This window comes from Leguminivora glycinivorella, chromosome 18, assembly GCF_023078275.1.
Source record: "Leguminivora glycinivorella isolate SPB_JAAS2020 chromosome 18, LegGlyc_1.1, whole genome shotgun sequence".
Lineage (NCBI taxonomy): Eukaryota > Metazoa > Arthropoda > Insecta > Lepidoptera > Tortricidae > Leguminivora > Leguminivora glycinivorella.
Genome location: NC_062988.1, coordinates 15722024 through 15747248, shown reverse-complemented (window position 1 = coordinate 15747248; position 25225 = coordinate 15722024). Strand labels below are relative to the sequence as shown.

At 38.8% G+C, this 25225-nt stretch overlaps 1 protein-coding gene across 1 annotated transcript in view; it reads left to right on the top strand.

The window, feature by feature from the left end:
* The window catches only part of LOC125235705 (E3 ubiquitin-protein ligase SH3RF1-like), a 94868-nt gene that overhangs the window by 8726 nt on the left and 60917 nt on the right, over positions 1 to 25225 (top strand).

Genomic DNA, 25225 nt, shown 5'->3' with positions numbered 1-25225 from the left:
GGAATACACAAGAGCGAAGGGGATAGCACTAGTCAGTCAGTACAGCCTTGAACGTCTTTCAACACTTGAGTAGACTCGGGAAATTTTCTGGTCTTCCTCAGCATCTCCTCTAGGTAGATTGTGGCATGGATGAGGGTCTTATTAACGACCTTTTGGAGTTGTCCGTGTGCCTGGGGCGGCTCGACACCTCGTCCAGGGTGCTGCCGTGTCAGCACACCTTCGGTCTCAAATGTCTCAAGGTCAGTACAACAGGGAATACACAAGAGCGAAGGGGATAGCACTAGTCAGTCAGTACAGCCTTGAACGTCTTTCAACACTTGAGTAGACTCGAGCAGATCTGGTGCCGTAGCCGAATGGCATTTCTGCGACGCGAAACGAAAACGAAACGCCGCGAAAGGTAGTCTGGTTCTGCCGCGCCAATACGCAAGAGCGATAGAGATAGATATTTACGAGCGTTTCGTTTCGTGAGCGTTTGTGCCATTCGGCACGTACCCTGGGCCGATCTCTAGCCCAGTGCTCCATCTGCCATTATTCTTGGTCACCTAAAGACAATAAATATTATATGGGCCCTTTACTGGGAAGCACCTTACCGACATCTACCGTAAAACTTCTTAAGAGGATACGGTAGCGAAAATGCTAAAATGGGAAGGAGCCCCCCTCTCAACTTGGGGATTTTAGTTAAATATACAAGTGTTATTAACTAGATTTATCGAAAAAATATTGTCCAACTCAGTCAAAAGATATTTCAAAAAAATCTTTAAAATCGAGGTTCCGCTCTCGACTCTTTCCTCCTTCAAAACTTAATCAATCGGAACGAAAATTGAGAATCTGAATAACAATGAAATAATCTATGTCGGACTGTTTAGTTTTTTTGGTTAATTGTTACCAATCTTGAGTGTCACACCTTTTTTTTGCGCCACAATGAAAAAGGCCGTTTTTGGAAATTTTTGATTGGCTCTACTTAGAGTCTTTAAAAAGCAGAATATCAAAAAAATCAAAACGGTCCGATACAGATAAAAATAATAACAATCTGTGTTGAAAAAATCATTGCTCTATCTTCAAAAACCAGGGAGGAAATAGTCGAGAGCGTTTGTATGGAGAATTGACCCCTACCGTATCGTCTTAAAGGGCTACCAGAGTTTTCTAGTTGTATTGGAAATTTCTAGTAACGACACGTTTTAATTTGATATCAAAAAACGTCTGCGAACGTTGCTTTGAAATAAATGAAACCTTTAAAATCTTTCAAGTCTAGACGAAGGAAGATCTCGGGTATCCCCAATATAGGGATTCTCACTAAGGTGACCCTGGCACTGATGCCACTGCTATCTATGATCAACCAGCGATTATAGCTAAAAGTATAACTTCACAGTTTCGATAGTTTGGTCGTTCGGCTATAAGTAAAGCGAATGTTCGAATGTGAACGGCGATTACTCGCAACACAAATAGGTAAGTAAGTAGGTAAGTAAGTATACACTTCATTGTACTACCAAAATTAGCAAACAGTAGATAAGGTACATGTAACTGGTCCATTTTTCCATGTTTTTATCTTATCTTCTACTTTTAAACGAGCAATTTATATAAAGAGCAGTTATATATGGTAGGCGTGTTCAGTGGTTACATGTAGAACTCAACATCATAGTGTAATAAAATAATGGAAAAAATGGATCAGTTACAATTGCCCCCGCTCGAGATTTGCCCCGCTGTACCTTACTACATATAGAAGAAGGTGGTACAAAGGCGAACATATATTAAAAAATACTATTCGGAATTTATTTAAGACTTACCAGTCTTTCTATCCTTGTAAGAGAAAAAAAGTGTTCCATTGTTTTTTTATCTTTATTCCTTTAATATTTTTTTATAATTTCGATATCACGTTAACTGGACGGAAAGACCAAAGAATATATTGAAATTTCGAGACAGTTTTTTCCTCCTATTAATAATACTGTACCTACTTTTTTGTTCCTTATATCATTAAAAAGTCCATCGAGGTTGATACCTATACCCATTGGTATAGATGCTGGACGAACTCAAATCAGGTTTTATTACACTGCCGTATCAAGAGGAAAACTTAAGCTCGATATAGTTAGGTATATATTGTTAGCACTAAGTAGACATTTATTACTTTTGACAGTTATGATACTAATTAGTAATATGACTAGTTTAAAACCAATCCAGATTTTACACCCATACGAAATTTAATATGTATACTGAGAGAAATTTGTATTGTGAATTTAACAAGTTCGACTTTTTGCGGGTTCATCTGATGTTTGAAACAAAAGTATTTTAGTAAACGGAATAAATCACCATATTTATGATACAAGTCGAATTTGTACGAACAACAAGATACAAACTTGTTAAAAGATATTTCATTGAATCAGCCAAACATATACAAGATATTTGATTGAATCAGCTATAACATATGTTTAAAACAATATTTATGTCATGTTGGTTTTATAAAATCGACTTGTTGATTCAAATATGTAACTTGTAGAATGATAACAAAATCTGTCTTGTTGTTTAAACCAAAGAGCACGTAGGCGCTATTTTAACCAAAAAACTTGTTGAACGAACATGAAAACTGGTTTTTTTTTCTCTCAGTGTATTGCTTTAAAATCTTAGACTTATTTGAAGATAAGTTTCCCCGTAAAGGCTCGTCACGGCTGACCTAAGGCCTATTGACCTAATAGAAAGTGCTCGCTAGACATTCTGCAATCTGCATGCACTCAGGAAGGTGCAAATCTCCATTACTAGCGCTAAAACACTTTTACTACCCGCACTAGTGTTTTAGAGATGGTACGAATATTTGGAAATTATTCGGCATTCGGCAAGTTAGTCGAATAATTGGTCGAATGATGCAGTTTTAAAGAACAGTACAAAAGCGAAATCGGATCTGTTACAGATGTAATTGTAACAGATCCCGAAAAAGGAGCAGGTGCCTAAAAAGGAAAAATGCAATCTAAAAGCTGCTGTAATCAGCCAGAAATCACAATACCTACTTAAGGCCCACTTGCACCAATCACTTAACTCAGGGTTAGTGGGCTGTCATCTGTCAAATTCCCTATAAAACCCTCCATTTTCGTTGGTGCAAAGAGTCTGTTCCGAAAGAGAAGAGTCCTGAAATGTATGGGGTCATACATTTCACGACTTGTTAAATACGAAGACATACTTCTTAGAATTTGTTAATTGCTAAATAATAATTTTAGATTTATGTTCGTAAACTATTTAGATTATCTTTCGATTCCAATTTAAAAATTTCATATTAACTATCCTAACGATTCTCTAACGATGAACTAACGATATGAGATATGTAATTTGCGGGCACTCGATATGGGGCGGTCAACTTCACGGAGGTTTCTCTAGTTATGAGCAACAAAAGTTAATTCTTAGAACTTTGCTTTGTTGGCGAACAATTAATATCATAATGTGCCTTAATATTTTAACATGCTATGCCGAATCGGCCGAAATGGGGGCCGAATATCCGGTATTCGGCCGAAACTGTTTGGGGCATCTTTAATGTTTACTTCACACTGTTTTAAAATGAAATGTACCAGGATATCATGAATCTCACGGAGACTTCGCCCTTTTTGTTCCGAACTAGCGCCCTACTTTCCAAATGTGCTATTTCAAGTACGTAAACTACTTTGAAGCCTGCTTTCTATGAAATAAGGTTCAGGTTATATGCGAATTTTGTATTTTAAATCTGTGTTATGTTCCAGATCTTTACAATTTAGGTGTTTTTTACGGGCAATATATTTTAGTGTTAGTACAAAGGCATAATAAACAAAATGACTGGTTTTCATACTTTGAGATATTATTGGACTGTACAAATACAAAGGAGGATAATGTGTATTTTATTTTATGTGGATTTCCGGCATTAATGTATCCATAATGCTTTAATTGCTATAAGGTCATGTTTATCGGAAAATCTGATAAAAAATAACCTTATTGCAAATGAGGACTCTTCTGTGATAGAAAACCACGTATCTCTATACCAAACATCGAAATAGGTTTAGCGGACGCATGTAGAAGTAACACACAGACAAACACATCACATACATAATAAGAGGTGTGTATAAACAAACTAATTAAAACACACGTAGGTACATAATACAGTAATTATTAACCCAGGAGTACCTAAACGATATAATTGATATATTATATTACATATTACGATAGCGCTTCAACTCATTATAATAATCTGAATGTGATTATTATTCAGCTGGAAAGTGTTAAATACCTATTTTGATTAGATATGTGATATATATTAAATTGACGTCACCCTCACCACAACTGCGGTTTTCACAAACGTTTATTTGATCATATCCTAAAATGGCGCGACATATAATGATATTAAGGCTCGCCACAGACAGTCTTAAAATTCATAATCTGAAAAAAAAAAGAGTTGTAGGTATACAATTTGTCAGTTCAAACTGACAGAATTTTCAGATTGATTGGACAGATCGTATACAACTCTTTTTTTCAGATTATGAATTTTAAGACTGTGAATAGCTGTACTGTGTGTGTGCCAGCTTAACAAGAAAAAAGTTTTGTACCGTGCTTGTCCTTTCCTTTTCATTATTCTATGTGTGATATGCATACACCGGTTTCGCGGGGGCAAATCTGTACTGACGTTTAATAGTGCGAGGACACATTAAACTAATTGTATTATTTGATATCGATAAAAATGTCGTACAACCGTTGTGTAATTTCAAGAATTTGAATGAAGAAGAAAACTACATACACAAAAATAAACTTTTTGAGGAATTAACTTTCTTTAATATTTAATATAATTTTCATAATATACAATAAAAAAAAAATTCACATTTTCCACATTTTCGTGACATATGAATTTTACATTTCTTGCAAAAGTAAGTCGTACCTTTATCATCTATATCTGAATGGTCAGGTTTCCAGGAAGATGAATGATCTTTTTTCTTGCGTGGCATTTTTAGCCGCCTTAAGAAACAAAAAGGTAGATTTAATTGATCGGAATGCAAAATAATATTGTTGTAGGTACTAGATGAATTATTCAATGATTCAATGGTTGTCAAAAGTGACTCGACACAGTCAATGTCAGATATCGGTTGTTTATAGTTGCGATAAGTATAAATGAAAGAGGTTTGCACATAATTAAACGTATTCAAACTTAGCCATTAGTTTAGTTATGATAATGATGGTTAAAAATTTATTTTTATGGATGTCGATAAACTAAGTCGATATTTAATGAATCACTAGCACTGGTACATTTTTGCCCCTGCGAAACCGGTGTTTGGTGATATGCGTATGTTATGATAGCGGTGTTTTTCAAAATTTTACTGTACACATGATGCGTTTTATTCGCACGAAATAGTTCACAAAGTAATAGTACAATACTTGTTATGTCGAAACTTCAAACGGCAACGTACGGTCACGGACTTAAATTGTTGATCCACTTCTAGCTCATTTTATACTGGACATATCATAGTTAAGCTAAGACATGTCCAGTGTAAAACGAGCTAGAAGTGGATCAACAATTAAAGTCCGTGACTGTACAGTCGACTACAAAGAGATGTATCTATTTTTTCACCTTATTACAATGTAATAAGGTGAAAAAGCATCTCTTTGTAGTTGAAGCCAAGGATACACTAGGGGACAAATGTCCCACGACATGTGTCGGCGACATGTCAAGCGAAGCCGGCCGATTTCGCCTGACATATCTGGCGACATCGCGCGACTTATATCCTCAGCGATGTCTAACGAAGTCGTACGACTTCGCGAGACTTCGCCTGACATATCTGGCGACATCGCGCGACACCCGATGTCACTGCCCACACGTGTCGCGCGATGTTGCCAGACATATCGAGCGAAGTCCGGCAACGTCGCGTTACATCACCCGATGTCACTGGCGACACGTGTCGCGCGATGTCGCCAGACATGTCGAGCGAAGTCTGACAACGTCGCGCTACTTCACCCGACGTCGCTGGCGACACGTGTCGTGGGACATTTGTCCCCTAGTGTATCCTTGGCTTGACTCTTTTCCGCACTTGTAACGTAATTTCAGTAGTTCAGTACAGATGGTGTGTTTTTACGCACTAGTGTGAGAAGTGGTTCATTATATGTCAGGTCGAAACTTCGAAGGGCCATCTGTACTGAAAAACGTCGTACGATACACGTGCGAAAAGGAAATTCGTTATTCGTGTCGATGCAAAACACTCCCTTCGGTCGTCTTCCTCTTTTCTGCACTTGTATCGTAATGTACTATTCTATACATACATACATATAATCAGTCACGCCTGTATTCCCATAAAGGTGTAGTCAGAGCACATGAACTACTAAGTTTCAGTGCCAGTGGATTCTATTAGTATCTAAAATAATTTCACACAGTAGGTACGGTATACATATCCGTATTTAGTACGAGCCCCTCTACATCGTGGGTAAACATCGTTTATTACAGCTAATCTATAAGAGGCCCTCGCCAGCCCCAGCGGACCCCTTGACAATGATCCGCGTATTTAAGAGTAAAGGCCAAATAAATCTATAATAACTCTTACGTTCGGTTCCCTTGTGTTTTATTGCACACGACTTGATATCTCAAGCCAATTTCTAACAGTTCACAGTTCTTTCACTACCCAGTTAGTGATACTGATATCTCACACGTAGTCTACAATTCTACATACTCGTACTCATAAATGAAAGCCATCCATTCTCCTTGCGTTATCCCGGCATTTGCCACGGCTCATGGGAGCCGGGGGTCCGCTTTGACAGCTAATCCCAAGATTTGGCGTAGGCACTAGTTTTTACGAAAGCGACTGCCATCTGACCTTCCAACCCGAAGGGTAAACTAGACCTTATTGGAATTAGTCCGGTTTCCTCACGATGTTTACCTTCACCGAAAAGCGACTGGAAAATATCAAATGACATTTCGCACATAAATTCCGAAAAGCTGTTTGTTGTGAGTCGCGGTTCGAACCCGCGACCTCCGGAACGAACGTCGCCGTACTTACCGCTAGGCTACCAGCGCTTACCTAAGCCATGGGTAAAATATATATATAATTATGTTACAGTCAAATTGAACAATCCGCCGTATTACATGATGGCTAGTCGTTATCAAAAAATTGAGCTATTTTGAAATGCGCCGGTTCTACGATTAGCCGGATCGAATGCGGCATTTGCAGCTCGCTACTCGATGTCCCTTTATATTCGTAGGATAGGGGTCAACTAACTTTGGTCCGCTACGCTTTGAGTCACTCCCGATTGACTCATCCCGATGTAATTCAGTTATGGGTCGTACGATTAAGAGGTACTCAAGTGTATTTGTACTGCACTTAAACTGATACGAATTGAGTATCTTAACCTATTGACCTAGAACCAAGTTAACGATTGTAGACCAAAGTATATTTCTGATTGATATTTATATACCTTATTAATTGATCGAGGAGTATTGGCCGAACCCAATATCATTGGCAAACTGAAGCCCACAGTTTTCGCTGGATCGGTCACTTCAAGTGGGAGACGACCGGGCTGACAAAAGTGACAAGAGAGCGTTCTTTGGTCGTCCGACTGGTGGCTGTCCTATGGGTCCGCCCAAAGGACCATGCGCATTTTATATGGATATTTGGGCCATGAGCAATCACAAATGAAAGTTATGTACATGATTAGGATTCTTCGTGGCAAACAAGGATATGCCAGAGCTATACTACTTATAGAAAAATCGGTCCTTTAGAGAGAAAACAGTTATACCTAGGGAGATTTCTTCTGTGCCCATATTATGACCCTCATCTGGTTTTTGGGATATGCCAATTTTCACCAAAACATTTGCACTCCGTCTACTAAGCATGACAATATATTCCCTGGTCTAGAAACAAGTTCAGAGGAAGAATCATTAGATTAAATGATAACCAAAAACTCAACTCATTTAGTATCTATTTAGAAAACGTCAAGAAACTTCACTTTTTCAAGCAGATTTTATAGTACTATTTATTTGTACCATAACTAAGTCAAAGAGTGATTGTAATATAGCTGTCATCTCTGTTCGCTCGTGGCCCAAAATGCCCATCCTCCTGGGACAGTGTGGCGCTGGCGGCGGATCTGCGTCAGCATCACGTCATTGACTGGTACCTAGAAGACTGTAGCGGATCGGGACAGGTGGCGTGCTCTCACCGTCTCGTCCCGTTTTCGGAGGCCAAGATTCACTTTTGATCACTAAGCCAGAATAGTTAGTTTTTAGTACTTAATCCATCCTTATTACTTACTTAGTCTGTCGTACTTACTTTTTTCGTTTCTATAATTTACCTCTCTAACATGTTTTTCTCAGAAAATTTATATATCTTCTCCTGGAACTCGAAACATTAAGACAAGACAAACATAAACCTCCTTATATCGATACACTTTTTTAAACCGAAATCTACAAGTTTTACTCGATTCCCTTTCAATTTCATTTATTTAAAGGACCAACTGATATCATTGTTATTAGAACGCAATTACATAATAATAAATAATTTAAATATATTGTTAGTATTCTACAAATCTAAATTATCTAACGATGTCAGTACAGAATTAGTATTAAGTATTAAATTCGGGGTTCTGTTTAAATGCTTTTATTTTCTCGTATTCCCCAGTCTTAATTAAATTCAGAAATGTTAATTTGATGCTTTTACCATAGATTTCTACTTAGCGTGTCAAATGAACTCGTATTCCCCAGTCTTAATTAAATTCAGAAATGTTAATTTGATGTAATGCAACACCGTTACAGTTACTCGATTACACACAAATTGTCTTTTTCTTCCGTAACTTGACATCTGGCAACGAGATGTTTTGAATATTATTTTGTCGCTACAATTCCAACTCTTGTGTAAGAATTTTGTGGTACAATTTCGCTTGTAGTACTACAGTCGTGATCTGATATATCGGAGCGATCAAGGAGATCACAAATAACTGACCACGCTTCTATTGTCAAGGCGGTAAGGCGAGTTCAGACATTTTGGCGCGCCCCGGCCGCTCAGATATTCGAAACGCCGCGAAAGGTAGTCTGGCTCTGTCGCGCCAATACGCAAGAGCGATAGAGATATATATCTACGGGCGTTTCGTTTCGTGAGCGTCTCGTGAGCGTTTGTGCCATTCGGCTACGCACCCTGATGACGACTTTATATAGATACGTTTTGGGTATTAAATTTCTTTGTGTAGGCGCCAGTCAATTGAAAGAAGGACATTTGAGTTGGTCTTGGAATGGACGTTATATTAATGGATACTTTTAACAGGCTGCGGAGCAGAAAATATGTCATAAGTATCTCATAGATAATCTACAGATGGTGTGCGAAAAGTGTGTCCTTCGTATTTTTACGGAAACGTGTTAAGTATGCTTTTTCAGTCAGTCTCAGTACAGTTTTGTAAGTAGTAATGACATTGTCTGAACTACCAAGACAAATACGAACGTTTCCGAAAAAATACGAAGGAAAAACTTTACATCGTATGAGGTATGAAATATTTTCTGCCACAGATGTCATATATACCATAGATCAAGCAAACGTATCTACTTAGCGTGTCAAATGAACTCAGTGAAATCCACTGAGTTGTCCGTCTTTACTCGCAGCTTGCAGCTTTCGGGCGTTAATTTTTGTAAGTTGAAGTCAACCAAAACATAAAAAATGCCTCGTTACGTGATATTCAATTGCAACAACACAAAAATTATGAACAATCAAGAGCCTGAGACATATTTAAAATTACAGGCAAGAATCAACTTCAGTACAAAATTTGACACGCTCGGCCCCTATACAAATATATGAATTTGTTTCTTCTATCTAAATTAAGTTCTGTGTTTTCTGCTGTAAGTATGTAATATTTTCTGTCGTATGGTGTGGTGTGTGTGACAGTTTGTTAAAGCAAGACCGTCTGTTAGGATTTCTCGTATATTATATCGGAAAGACTTGGTCGCTAACAATCTGTGGGCATTTGCTTAACACTGACAATCGTGTGCCTATTTCTGGGTTGATAAGTGACATTGTTACTCATCGTCAATGTTAATTCCTTGTTGAACAGGCAATGAACGGCGAAGGGTCACTGTCTAGCGACAATATTAGGGAACTTGACTGTATATAGATAAAATAAAATATTTTATACCATGCACGAAATAAAGCATCAGATAAAATATAAAAAAATATTTCCAAAGAAGATATTTTTAAATCCAATTTCTATTTAATAAGTCAGGTAGAAATCTAAGAACACTCCCGACTAACTCAGCTTTCAGACAAAAAAAACTAAATCTAAATCGGTTCATCCGTTCGGGAGCTACGATGCCACAGAGAGACAAACAGACAGCCAGACAGACACGTCAAACTTATAACACCCCGTCGTTTTTGCGTCGGGGGTTAAAAATACCAATTGAATCTCAAAACAAAAGCTTATGAAGTGACGAAGCTTTTCCTCTTGTGTACATTACATACATAAACATTCCAGCTACATTTTAGCATCTGACTGGACTGGGCATTAACTGCAGAATCACAAACGTATAAAATTGTTACAAATAAGAGCATGACAATCCAAATCCACCCACATCACTTACCCGATCCTTATAGGAGTGCAACTGTTCGCATCTGTTGCATTCATTTGTGCATGTTATTGCGACGTTGCACAGAACAAAGGCATCTAATTGCACATTACGATACAAGTGCGGAAAAAGAAGTTCGAAACGAGTGGACAGAAATTAAAACACAACCGAAAGGAAGCGACAATAGTACATTACGATACAAGTGCGTAAAAAAGGAAGTTCGAAACGAAAACACGATCGAAGGGAGTGTTTTAAATCGACACGAGTTACGAATTTCCTTTTCGCACTCGTATCGTACGACGTTTTTCAGTACAGGTGGCCCTCCGAAGTTTCGACCTAGCATATAACGAACCACTTCTCGCACTAGTGCGTAAAAAACACCATCTGTACTGAAATAGTACATTTACGATACAAGTGCGTAAAAAAGGAAGTTCGAAACTAGTGGCGATAAATTAAAACACGACCGAAGGGAGAGTTTTAAATCGACACGAGTTACGAATTTCCTTTTCGCACGCTTATCGTACGACGTTTTTCAGTACAGATACAGATGGCCCTCCGAAGTTTCGACCTAGCATATAATGAACCACTTCTCGCACTAGTGCGTAAAAAAAACACCATCTGTACTGAAAAATGAATTATGGGCATTATGGCAAATAAAGCGGTGTCAATGACACAGTATTCAACACTCACTAGGATCCAAATTGACCGTACAAGGCGGTTTAGCACAACTTGTGTTGTCGCGCGCGAGTCCATACATCAAGCGCGACTTCAAGTATGGACTCGCGCACGAGAGCGCAAGTTGTGCTAGACCGGAAGGTGTTATAAACCCCTTTTTTAAACAAAGACACAAATAAGTACAGATCACATAAATTATGAGTCATATGAGACATATCTTGACTTTACCATCCACACAACTTCATTGGGCTATATCATCACAGTGACATTGACATAGTCAGGGACCAAACGACCTCTTTTACAAAAAGTCGTCGACATCTCTTCTAAATACCTAAAACAGGTATGGATGTGTTCCTCGTTATCTCCAGATTACGAATTGACCTGTTTTAGTTTAAGGAGGGGGGACGGGTTGAGAAAAAGGGGGAGAAAGATGGCGGCCGACCATCATAGATATTTATTCACATCTCGAGTCCTATGCCACCAATCTGTTCGTGCAAGGTGTCGTTTGAAAGCTTATTAAACCTACTTTAATTGTTTTTAAATAACTATACTCATAAAAGTAACCGTTTACGAAATATTTGAAAATATGTGTTTTTTTATCGCGCATTAATTGCACAAGTACTAGAAAAAATGCGTCTAACTCAATAAACAATAACTTTACCGCAATTGATGTTATTATAAAATTTTCGCGTCTATTCATGCTCTTTCTAAAAATATATGTTTCATTGGTATATGATAATATATAACCATGTAATTACGAATTTGGTTTAGCAGGAGTCACTCTGCCCGGTCGCAGATATGGGCGCTGACCGTAGTAAAGTATTCAATATTTTTGAGGTCCTATTTTACGGATCCATATGCGAGAGGTATCGTTTCAAAGCTAATTAAACCTACTATATTTTTTTATAAATAACTATAATCATAAAGGTAGCTGTTTAGAAAATATTTGAAAATATGTGTTTTATAGACCATGAGTCGCACAAGTACCTACTGGTAAAAAATGCTTCTTAATCAATAAACAACAACTTTCCGGAATTGATGTTAGTATAAGATTTACGCGGAATTTTGTGTGCTTTCTAATAACATAAGTTTTATTGGTGTATGATATTATATAACCAAGTAATTACAAATATGGTTAAGTAGGGGCCACAGCGCCCGGCCACGTATGGATGCTGACCGTCACCAAATTTTCTATATTTTTCAGATCCTATTTTATTTAACAGGAATCTTTTGAAAGCATATTATGCGTACTATCATTGGTTCTCAATAATTTTAGTTGTAACTGTAGTAGCTAACAAAATATTTGAATATATGCATTGGAACCGATGTGAGTAAAACATGCTTCTAGCTCAATGAATTATATTTTTTCCGCAATTGATATAATAACAAAATAAACGGTGAAATGTATGACCTTTTCAAATAATAATTTTTGTCAGTATTGTATAAAGAATTAATGTTAATTTATCCATCATACTCACTGCGCACCGTCATATACATGGATGACCATTTTCGTTGCCGTTTTCATAATTTTTAAGATTGTATCTTGGTGCATGACCAATAAACAATAACTTTACCGCAAATAATGTTATGATAAGATTTACAGGAAATTTCATATGCTTTCTAAAAATATAAGTTTTATTGATGTATGATATTATACAACCAAGTAATTACGAATTTGGTTTAGCAGGTGTCACTGCACCCCCGTGACGTAAATAGGTGCTAACCGTCGCCTAATTTTATGTATTTCTCAGATCCTATTTTAGCGATCAATTTGTGAGAGGTATCATTTGAAAGCATATTATGCGTACTATCGTTACTTTTTAATAATGTTAGTCGTAATTGTAGAAGTTTACAAAATATTTGACAATATGTGTATTTTTACTGTATATGAATAGCATTCGCACTGATACGAGTGAAACATGCTTCTAGCTCAATAAATTATATTTTTCCGCAATTGATATAATAACGAAATGAACCGCAAAATGTATGGCCTTTACAAAAAATGAGTTTTGTTAGATTTGCTTAAACAATTAATGTTAAGGTGGCTCGCTTTCCATACAAAAAACATCTACCATTTATTTAGTCACCGCACACTACAACTAAATAAAAATATGCGCATACATCTACTATACATTATCCGTCGTCGCGGTAGTGAATGAAATACATTGTTTCATACAGAAATCATGGACAAATCCATGTGAATTTTTTATTAATTTTACGTAAATGTGCGTGCCAAATTTTGTGTACAGACACAGAGCCGTCATATTTCGCGCATTTTTAGTTGACATTGTCATCAGTGACATTTGGCTCTTGACAAGTAATTATTTAAAGATATTGGTTTAGTTAACTCAAGCAGACTCAGAAATAATGACGCATTTTGTCAACAAAGATACATATCGTGTATTTCGACACTGCTAATGTAAATCGAAATGGCGTCTCGGTCAAACGACCGACTATGATGCAGAAGATCGTGGGTTCGAGTCCGAAGTTTTTTTTAATCATTTGAACTTTTATGGATTTATTAAGTATTTTTTATTTTTTTAATGGAATATTTGACTATTACTATATTGCTTTCCTATTTTTTATTTTCATACAAAAATACAATACAATCCTTTATTATGCCTTTGTTGATAAAATAAAATATTACACGTCAGTAGGCCTAGCACACGATGGCCGCGAGAGTATGTCGCCGCGAGATAGACTGCCCGTCCTTCTGTCATTAATACAGTTAGAAGAAGACGTGTCATCTATCTCGCGGCGACATACTCCCGCGGCCATCATGTGCTAGGCCTACTGGTATAATACATTATACATAGGTCATAGTGTGGGCATAGTATCAGTAAAGTATTGCATTTACTGAGCTGGTTGACCTATGTTATTGTTGTGTGAATGTTTTTCTTCAACAACTAAATGGTTATATACAAGAATATGGGTAGCTTTTGCACATTGTAATTTTTCCTCAGTCACCCGTTGACCACGAACGCTGTAAAGTGTTTGAAACATCGGGATGAATTTTAAACTCATTATACGCGATTTAATCCGTTTTCATAGTTTTTATTTCATGAGTAACTATCGCGGTAACTGAAGACAATATTAACTAAATGGTGACAAATAATAATTATCATCAATAAAATCTGGTCCAGGCAGGCAATTATGGTCGCGCGATAAATGATAAAACATCTGGCCGTCCCTATAATCGCACTTACTAATAGTGCAACAGGGACGGCCTGATATTTTATCGTCTATCGCGCGACCATGCTACCCGTGCTGTACTAGCTTTTGCCCGCGGCTTCGCTTGCGTTAGAAAGAGACAAAAGTAGCATATGTCACTCTCCATCCCTTCAACTATCTCCACTTAAAAAACATGTCAATCCGTCGCTCCGTTTGGCCGTGAAAGACGGACAAACAAACAAACACACATTATCTTTGGTGAAACAACGAATTCTTCCACTTCAGATTATAGAGTAACCAGCTTTTACCATTTATAATGAACTAGCTTTTGACCGCGGCTTCGCTCGCGTAAGAAAGAGACAAAAAGTAGCCTATGTCACTCTCCATCCCTTCAACTAAATCCCCTTAAATAATCACGTCAATTCGTCGCTCCGGTTTTGCCGTGAAAGACGGACAAACAAACAGACACACATCCTTTCCCATTTGTAATATTAGTATGGATTTGACATTATTATTTTAATTTAAATAATTATATATGTATAGCTCAATTTCGTCGGTAACAGCGTGTTATGTAATGGCGTCGTTGGTGAATAGTCGTCTGTCACGCCGTGAAGGTGCGTTCGATTCCCAGGATTCTATAAACTTTTTGTATTTTTTTGGATATAAATTTCGTATTTTTTTATTGACCGAGCAAGAATGGAGAGCCGAAGGTATCAATTTTATCTTAGAGAACATATTGATTTTTTTATTGTCATTTTGATTTTTTATTTATTAAGTTGAGATATAAAACACAACTTTTAATACCCTCGCTAAATATAATATTTTATCGAAATTACTCCTTAGATAAAAAAGTCCACTTGAGTTTTTAAAGCATTACGTTACTCAGTTAACTATTGCATTTTCATTTACTAATTTAAGATTTCAAAAGCGATTTGAATACCCGGGCTCCATCGAAAATAAACAATTAGAAAAAAAAATCATTCGAATCGTAGTTTAGAAACTAAAATTTATCTATACTTTTTTGGAATTTTTAAAAATATCAGATTAGGATAATTATGTTAGAAATTCTGAGTTCGACGAACCCAAAAATTATTAGCATGTAAGAGAATAGGTTTTTAATCTTTTTTGTGGAAAACGCTCAGTAACTACTGTACGAGTACATATACATTTATGTATAATAATAAAACAAAAAATAGTGTCTCATAGTGTTGTGTTCCTGCCGGTGAGTAAGGCTGCCAGAGCTCAACGAGGGTGTGGGGTGCTGACGACGGGAGGACTTACGGAACTAATTTGTTCCGTCTATTGTCCTTTGAGTCGTCGGCAACCCAAACCCTCCTTTGAACTTGTACACTCCTTTTTGCTGTGCACACGCAGCAAAGGGGAGTGTACAAGTTTCTAATGGGGCGGCAACGCGCATGCGACACTCTTTGAGTTGCAGGCGTCCATAGGTTACGGTGACCGCTTTCCATCAGGCGGACCGTATGCTTGTTTGCCACCGACGTAGTATTAAAAAAAAAAAAAGAGAAAAAGTCCTGGATTCGAACCCAATACTTCCATGCAAATCATGCGATGGCACGTATTTACCGCAAGGCTATTTAAACAAGCTGTCGCCGCGTGAAATTATCGACTAGAAGGAATACAAAAACACTGTTTGTATGTGTGAGTGGTACTTAAAAATAGTGTAAAATAGTAAATTTATCTACATTAAGGGGATTAACGTTACAATGAGAAGTTGAATGTTTGTTGTAATACGTCAATTTTAATATTAAATGTTCGCGAAACATAATTGAAAGTATATAAATGCCTGTACGACTCCACAAAAAAAATAAGACTGGTAATTTGCAGATTAACGCCATCTAACGCAGCCTGAGCTTCGGGTAACCTAAGCGAGCCACCTTAATTTGTCCACCATACCCACTGCGCACGGTCAATCGTCATATAAACGGATGTCCACCGCCGTTGCCTTAATTTCTTCATCATTTTACAGATTTTATTTCACTGATCAATTAAGTATATAAGTAAATTCGATACGTGATAGATTATATTTATTATGAATATACGATTAGTGAAATACAATCTGAAAAATCATGAAAAAAGGCAACGACGGTGGACATCCATTTATATGATGGTGCGCAGTAGGTGAGCTGAACAAATTCAAATTAATTGTTCATGCAATACAAACCAAACTTATTTTTTGTGTAAGTCATACATTTTCCGTTTATTTTGTTATTATTTCAATTGCGGAAAACTATAATTTATTGAGCTAGAAGCGTGTCTTATCAATGCCAATGCTATTCATGCACAGTAAAATACACATATTACTAATCAAATATTTTGTAAACTTCTACAGTTTCGACTTGAAATATTAGAAATAAAGATAGTACGCATAATATGCTTTCAAATGATACCTCTCACAAATTTATCAGTAAAATAGGATCTGAGTAACGTAGAAAATTTGGCGACGTCAGTCAATACCCAATATCGTGACAGGGCGCAGTGACACCTGCTAAACCAAATTCGTAATTACTTGGTCATATATAATCATACACCAATAAAACTTATATTTTTAGAAAGCGCATGAAATTTCGCGTAAATTTTATAATAACATTAATTGCGATAAAGTTATGGTTTATTAAGTTAGAAGCATTTTTTATCTGTATATGTGCAACTCGTGCTCGAAAAAAAACCCATGTTTTCAAATATTTTGTGAACCTACCTTTATAACTATAGTTATTCAAAAATAATTATAGTAGGTTTAATTTGCTTTCAAATGATACCTCTTACATATGGATCCGTAAAATAAGAACTTAAAAATATTGAATACTTTACTACGGTCAGCGCTCATTTTTATGCGACCGGCGGAGTGACCACTACGAAACAAAATTCGTAATTTAATGGTTATATTATCACTTACCAATAAAACTTATATTTTTAGAAAGCTCATGAATAGTCGCGTAAATTTTATAATAACATCAATTGCGGTAACGTTATTGTTTATTGACTTAGAAGCATTTTTTACCAGTACTTGTGCGATTCATGCTCGATAAAAAACACATATTTTCAAATATTATGTAAACAGCTACGTTAAATACTATAGTTATATGTAAACAATTATAGTAGGTTTAATTATCTTTCAAACGATACCTCTCACATATGGATCCGTAAAATAAGACCTCAAAAATATTGAATACTTTACTACGGTCAGCGCCCGTTTATGCGACCTGGAGGATAACCCCTGCCAAACAAAATTCTTAATTATATGGTTATATATTATCATATACCAATGAAACTTATATTTTTAGAAAGAACATGAATAGACGCGAAAATTTTATAATAACATCAATTGCGGTAAAGTTATTGTTTATTGAGTTAGACGCATTTTTTACTAGTACTTGTGCAATTCATGCGCGATAAAAAAACACATATTTTCAAATATTTCCTAAACGGTTACTTTTATGAGCATAGTTATTTGAAAACAATTAAAGTAAGTTTAATAAGCTTTCAAATGACACCTCGCACGAACAGATTGGTGCCATAGGACTCGAGATGTGAATAAATATCTATGATGGTCGGTCGCCATCTTTCCCCCCTTTTTCTCGATCCGTCCCCCCTCCTTAGTCAATTCGTAATCTGGAGAGAACGAGGAACATATCCATACCTGTTTTAGGTATTTAGAAGAGATGTCGACGAAAATCGTGAAGGAGACGACTTGTGGCCAAATTGGCTCTAGACTAACACTTGACACTGACAATTTTGGGCCTATTTCTAGGTTGATAAGTAACATAACGCATCAATAACTATATCCTTAATATTGTCTTCGGTTACCGCGATAGTTACTCATGAAATAAAACTATGGAAACGGATTAAATCGCGTATAATGAATTTAAAATACATCCCGACGTTTCGTTTCGTTTCATTATACGCGATTTAATCCGTTTCCATAGTTTTATTTCATGAACTATATCCTTGTTGAACAGGCAATGAAGCGCAAAGTGTCACTGTCGGATGACACTCTTGTGAAATAGGCCACTGTACCAAAATATATTTGATAAATAAAAGACGGCGTGTGGTGAGTAGTACGTATATTCACAGACTGGCGAGCCTAAGCTTAAAACCACCCTCCAGTACATTTATATTATCTCGCAACTACCCCATGTTCAATACCTAACACCTCCACCCTTATTTTCTAACTTAAAAGAATAAAATTCTTAAGTATCTAAATCTATATGATAATTATATAGATAATTAATAAGCATTAATTATGGTCATTAATAAGTTTTCCTTATAACTAAACAAGTTAACAATGGGTTAAGGTATTTTTAGTTACATGTTAATTATAGACGAAAGAAGGTACCTACGTCACACGTACCTGGAAACATACACTTGTTGATAGTTGTAAGGTAGGCACAAGGGAAATCTTTACATAACTTTTAAGTCTGTTTATCGTATATATTATATAGATTATTACAAACATTCAGATACAAATACTAGAGGCAATTGTAACTTGTTTTAACCCCCACGTATTTATAACTATACAAAGTTAAACCAGGTATACAGATGTTAGACACCTATTTATTTATTGAACTGCTTAATACTAATTACGGACTAGACTTACATACCTATCATAATAAAGAAACACTACAATCTGTAATAGATGCAACTTGAGAAATACTTATAACTAAAAGATGTCCTCAAAACCAAAACGTCTAGGGGGATTCACAATGGGCCTCAAACGATCGGGCCGCATGCGCTCACCGGCGGTGTCTGGGTCGGGCGCTGGCGCCGGTTCCGGGTTTGATTCCGGCTCTGCCCGCGCGTCCCCTGGCGGATTGTTTACTCTGTTTTTGTCACTCTCCGCCGACCCCGAACTCGACACCTCCTCGCTTGGGACGAACAAAGGTGCCTGAACCGGTGGATAACCTGCCCTCTTACTCAATGTAGGTATCTCAGTTTCCCCATGTGAATCGCGTTTTCTTAGCTGATTTATATGTCGATGTATTTTTTCACCCCATGAACCTACTATTGTATAATCGGTTTCTCCTAACCGTTCCAAAACCTGTCCAGCTTCCCACGTCCCCTGTGAATTCCCTGCATTGTACCGTCTATACCATACTAAATCGCCTACGTCGAAGGCTCGATGTGTTCCTCCTGCAGCCTCTCGCTGGCGGCGTTGAAGGTCGATTACCCTCTGTTCGCGATCAGGTTTGAGACAGTCTAAACGCGTACGCACTGCTCGACCTAAAAGAACCTTAGCGGGACTCTCGCCTGTAGTATTATGAGGGGTATTACGATACATTAATAGAAACCTACTCAACGCAGTATCTATATTCATATTCTGAATCATCGCTTTTTTTATTACACGTTTGATCAATTTCACCCCGTTTTCAGCGGCCCCGTTAGAGGCTGGATGATAAGGTGCTGAAAACAACTGTTCGATTTTATTATTTGAACAAAAAACTTTAAATTCATCACTAGAAAATGGCGGTCCATTATCACTCACTATCTGTTTCGGCAAACCAAACCTAGCAAAATATTCTCTCAGTTTTCTTATTAGTATTTTAGCTGTAGTACTTGACATTTCTGCTATTTCTATCCATTTAGAATACGCATCTATGAGTACCAGATACTTGACTCCAGCTACCGGTCCTAAGAAATCTAAATGAATCCTAGCCCAAGGACGGCTTGGGTAAGGCCAGGGGCAGGGTTCGTGGCGCGGGGGCGCCGCTGCCACCGCGGCGCACACAGCACAAGCGCGGCACATGCCTTCTACGGCCTCGTCCAGGCCGGGCCACCACACATAGCTACGCGCCAGCGCTTTGGTCTTTACGATCCCCATATGCGAATCATGCAACTCCCTCATAACTCGCTCGCGACATGCCGTCGGCACCACCACCCTATGACCCCACATGATGCAATCAAGTTCGGTATATAGCTCTGATTTACGATTAAAAAAAGGTTTAAGTTCTCGTATGTCTATCTCTTGGGGCCAACCGTCTCGGATGTAGCTAACTACTCGACTTAATAATGCATCGTTGCGAGTCTCTTTACTTATCGTCTTATAATCCAAAAGCATCGCCTCGGTAGCAAAATGTAAATATGTTTGTTCGGGACCGTCCTCATCTACAGGACCCGACAACTTGTGTGCCGCGATTAATCGCGAAAGAGCGTCCGCCGTGTTATCGTCCGATTTTACGTATTCTATATCAAAGTCGTATGCTGATAATATCAAGGCCCAACGCTGCAAACGGCTCGCAGTCATACTAGGTATACCATGACCCGGGCCAAAGATGCTCACGAGAGGTTTGTGGTCGGTTTTTAACGTGAACCGCCTACCGTATAAGAATTGGTGAAATTTCTTTACTGAAAATATAATAGCAAGTGCCTCTTTGTGTATTTGACTGTAATTACGCTCGGCCGGCGTGAGCGCTCGCGACGCATAGGCGATAACGGTGTCGGGCCGGCCGCGCATGGCCAGCACGGCCCCCACCCCGTGCGGTCCCGCGTCACAGGTGACCACCAACTCTCGGTTCGCGTCGTAATGTCCTAAAACCGGCGCCTCACTCAATACTTTTTTTATCATGCTAAAGGCCCTATCCTGTTCGACCGACCACGCCCATTTTCTATTTTTCTTTAATAATTCATATAAAGGTGATAAAATTTGGCTCAAGTTTTGTATGAATTTGCCATAAAAAATTACCATACCAATAAACGACTTGAGTTCTGAAACATTCCTGGGTCGCGTCATTTTCAAAATCGGCCTAATTTTGTCTTCGTCTACCTTAACCCCGTTTTTATCAATCACAAACCCCAAATATTTAACCTCTTGTACTAGAAACGAACACTTTTGTTTTTTTATCTTCAAACCGTTGCTACTCAATCTCTGTAGTACCTGCTGGAGGCTACCTAAATGTGAGTTCAAAGTATCCCCGGTTATCAAAATATCATCTAAAAAGAAAGTCACGTTGGGAATATCATTCAAAAGGTTACTCATAATTCTTTGGAATATTCCCGGGCTAGACGAAAGACCATATACTAAGCGTTTATACCTAAACAATCCCCGGTGCGTGTTTATTACCGTTAAATCTCTAGAACCGTCATCTTCTAATATAATTTGATTGTAGGCCTGTGATAAGTCTAGTTTTGTAAAATACCTACTACCGCTAAGCTGCGCAAATAAATCTTCAATTTTAGGAATCGGAAATTTATCAACTAACAAAACGCGATTCAATGTGGATTTGTAATCCGCACATAATCGTAATGACCCGTCCGGCTTATTTACGATTACCAATGGCGTGGCCCAGTCTGAGTGATCCACCGGCTCGATGACGTCGGCGCGCAGCATGGCGTCGAGCTCGGCGTCGACGCGGTCCCTCAGCGCGTACGGTAGGGGGCGCGCGCGGCAGAACACGGGGGCTGCGTCCGGTCGCACGCGCAGCCGAGCCCGCCCGCCGGTGAACGCACCCAAGCTCCCATCGAATATTTCCTTATGCCTGGAAATTACATCAGAAATGTTATCTTCACATCTTACATTATTCGTCGTGACAACATTTTCACCTGACAATAGTTTAGGTATTGTAATGTCTAATTCAGCCAACCATTCACGACCCAACAAACTGGTCGTGCCTCTTTGGTGGACATATAAATTCAATTTCTTATTGATATTTTTATACTGTACATTACCTACAATATAACCTGATAACGGTTTCGTTACGGTACCATCATAAAATTTTAGGGACATGTTACATGGCTCTAGAGGTACGTCCTTAAACAAAGTGTCATATGTTTGTTTACTTATACATGTAATAGCCGTACCCGTATCAATTTCAAAGGTCATTAACTTATTATTAACAATTATTTGTATCCTTACCGGCTTATATTTGTCAAGGCTCATCTGGTAAACGGGTTCCTCGCTTCCTTCATCTACCTCAAACGGTATCTCCTCCGGGTTCAGCTGGCCATCTTCCACCACCCAGTGCACCCGTGAGTTGCCCCAGCTGCTGTTCCTGGCGCGACCACCGCGCGCTCCGCTGCTCCCGAGCGTGGCCCCTGCTCCGCCTCGGCCATAACCAGCTGAATTCCTGGTACCCTTAGCACTTCCTCTAGGCGTAGAACCCTGTGCCCGTGTTCCATTTGCCATTGCTGGACACATGCGACGCAAGTGCCCTTTTAAATTACACCTACTACAAATATAAGTGTTAAATTTGCAGTGAGCCTGATCATGACGGAAATCTCCGCACGCCATGCACCCCCGGTGCCGATCGCACGTGATGTACTGCTGCAGCCTCTGCTGTCAATCCAGTGGCGGCTGCGCCGCCGCCTCCCCTCTCGACCTCCACCGAATCCCGTTCGGCCGCTTCCAGAGATAATGCTAAGGATAATGATGTAGCAAAGTTTAATTTACTTTCCGTAAACAAACGCTGTCTTATCAAATCACTGGATAACCCACACACAAACTGATCTCGCATGTTATCGTCTAATGCCGTTTCGAATTCACAAAACCGTGCCAACTTTTTTAATTCCGCCACGTACTGCGCCACCGTCTGACCTTTGACCTGTCGGTACTGACGAAATCTGAAACGTTCTGCGAGCACCGAAGGAGTCGGTTGTAGATGTTTTCTCATTATCTCCACCACTTCTTTATAAGTCATATCGGCCGGCTTTTTAGGGCTGCATAAATTCACCATCAATTCGTACGCTGCCTCGCCCACTACCGAAATCAATGTCGGTAATTTCCGCTCGTCCTTCACGTCGTTGACCACAAAGTAGCTCTCCAGCCTGTCGCAGTATGATCTCCAGCTACCACTTTGCACGTCAAACTCCCTAATTTTCCCCACAGACATGTTGAATGTAAAAAAAAAATCCTCGTCAGCCACTGATAAATAAAAGACGGCGTGTGGTGAGTAGTACGTATATTCACAGACTGGCGAGCCTAAGCTTAAAACCACCCTCCAGTACATTTATATTATCTCGCAACTACCCCATGTTCAATACCTAACAATATTGAGTTTCGATACCTATACTGAGTGTGAGTATATTAGTTAAAGTGTACTCAAGAGATGCCAGTCAATAGCCAAAGGTTAATAATGTTAAGTGAGATCCCTTCAAGGTACGCGTTCGTCTATATTTATACTTCCTCTATAAATCAGGATTCTACCCTAACATTCTAAACAGTGGGGCGTCCTATAGATTTTTAATAACATACATAGACTCACGCCTGTATTCCCAAAAAGTGTAGGCAGAGCACATGAAACTGTTCAAGTTACAGCCACTCTTAGCAGTCTTAGGTATTAGGGACTGAAAGATAACGGAATTGTAAATATTACAGTGACAGGAACTTAGTCCATCGTCAGCACCACAATTTTGACACACTACGGGAGGAAAACGCGGGCATGGCACGGGTTTTTAATAAACCATCCACCACCATCCCACCATTCTACCACCGGACTCTTAGACGCACGGCCGGTTACCATCCTTACTTGGTAGATATCGTCACTACTTTTTTAAAAATCTCGTATCTCACGCTGCTCCTCAAAGTTAAAACACAGTAAGTCTATATGCATTCCATACATAATTACTACATTTTTTTTTCGTTAACAGACGAAGATACAAGTTTTTTTTAAAGTAGTGACGATATTCGCACGAGGCACTTTGCTTTGCTTCTTCTTTTCTTATGCGCACTGCCACGGAGTGGAATGCCACGCCGGCGACTATATTTCCGAGCTTATATAACCCGGTAACCTTCAAATCAAGAGTGAACAGGTATCTTCTGGGCGAGCTCACTCCATCGAGGGCCACGTCTTTGCCTTTGGTTAGTCTGTGGCCAGAGTAAGCCCATTTATAATTAAAAAAAACACAACTAAAGTATTTTCATTATAAGTACTATGTTGGTGGCAAACAGGCATTCGATCTGCCTGATAATAAGCAGTCAGCCTGCTCCTCCCGAAGTGTTACATGAAACACCTAATAGAAGTCACATCCGTATTAGCTCCGACCCCCAACCCTTTCTTTAAGGTTTAAGGCCCTTTTGCCTACAATTATAGGCTTTAATTCCCGATAATTTCCTTCTCTGGAAACTAGGGAATGCAGAACCGGTACCAGTCCCAGAACCGGGACTGAGATTTCCGGTACTGAGAAAGGACCGGGAAATCCCGGTTCTTCGGTACTTTTCGGTACTGAGGGTTTACTAGTACATTTGTTGTAAAATTATGAATAAAACATAAAATGGAAGTCGTCGATAACTTTTGCTACCTTAGGTCGACCGTATCCAACAATCTCTCGCTTGATGCAGAGATTGTTGGATACGTATTGGCCAAACATCTCATTATTTTTTATGGTGTCACAAACATCTCATTATTTTTTAGTATTATTAGGAGCCTGCGATGTCCCACTGCTGGGCAAGGGCCTCCCCCCGCTTTTTCCATTCCTCCCGGTTTTGTGCAGTCCTCGGCCATTCTTTCAAAAAGGAGTCCAACTCGTTCCGCAATCGCATACGTGGTCTGCCAGGTCCTGGGCCTGGACTGCCACTCTGTGGTAATCTTGGCCCATAGCTCGTTTGGCATTCGGCAGACATGACCGGCCCAGTCCCACTTCAGCTTTGCCGCTTTCCAAACTACGTCGACTATTTTTGTTTTGGAGCGCAGCGTGGTGTCCCATGTCCATGAGTTTTCGCTTAAGTGACAGTGGCAAATCGCCTTTCATGCGATGGGATGTTTCATGGACCAATCCAGGCGTTTTCAGTCCGTCTTTCGACTTCTTTCTCTTGTCGCGCCTGGAAAGAAAGTAGTTGGCTCAAGTAGATATACTCCTGGACATATGCAACCGATTCTCCGTTTATCTCAATCCTACATGCGGTGCTAT